Source organism: Acanthisitta chloris, unplaced genomic scaffold (genome assembly GCF_000695815.1).
Source record: "Acanthisitta chloris isolate BGI_N310 unplaced genomic scaffold, ASM69581v1 scaffold41267, whole genome shotgun sequence".
In the NCBI taxonomy this organism is placed as follows: domain Eukaryota; kingdom Metazoa; phylum Chordata; class Aves; order Passeriformes; family Acanthisittidae; genus Acanthisitta; species Acanthisitta chloris.
In genome coordinates this window covers 359-1071 of record NW_008684950.1, presented here as the reverse complement: position 1 = coordinate 1071, position 713 = coordinate 359, and positions in this window count along the sequence as shown.

The window sequence follows — 713 nt, the reverse complement described above, 5'->3', positions numbered from 1 at the left end:
TGCTGGAGCAGGGATCCCTGTTCTCAGTGTGAGTCCAGAATGGGGCCAAGCACCGTCACACCCTTTCTGTGTGCGAGCAGTGGGCCACACCACTGACATCAGGCACACTGAGACTGCCTGTTGTGCAGAGCATAGTGTGGGTCTCGGCTAAGGTGGGTCTCACTGTGCCAGGCCTGGCTTGCCCCAGTGTGGAGCTTCCTTGCAGCCAGGACACTCATAACGGAGCTCAGGGACATGGCACCACCTTTGGGAAGCTGCCTGTAGCCAGGCGGCAAACCTCCCTCCCTGCCTATGAGGTCATTAGCCCAAGTACATCAGCATTGGTAAGGCTAGTTATGAGCATTAGCATTGATTATGCTAATGAACTGATGTGCTGAGACACGTGCTGTTGCTCCAGTCTTTGTGTGGCGAGGGGGAGCAGCTGGAGCCAGAGAGCTGCTGCTCCTGTAACAGCTCCGTGACCCCAAGTTCAGCCAGCGGCACTGTTTGGATCCTGCGTGTTCTGCGTTCCTTGCGTTTGGTGTTTTCGCAGCAGCTCAGGCCTTGCAGCCCTGGTTCCTGGGGATGAGTGATGCTGCCTGCCCAAGTTAGAATGAGGGTACAGGCTGTCCGTCGGGACAAGCACCAGTGTTGTTGGGGGCACTTCTTGGCTGGAGGCATGGAGCACAGGGACATCTGGCTGAGGCCATGAGGAGCTCTGGGGCCAGGTGGTG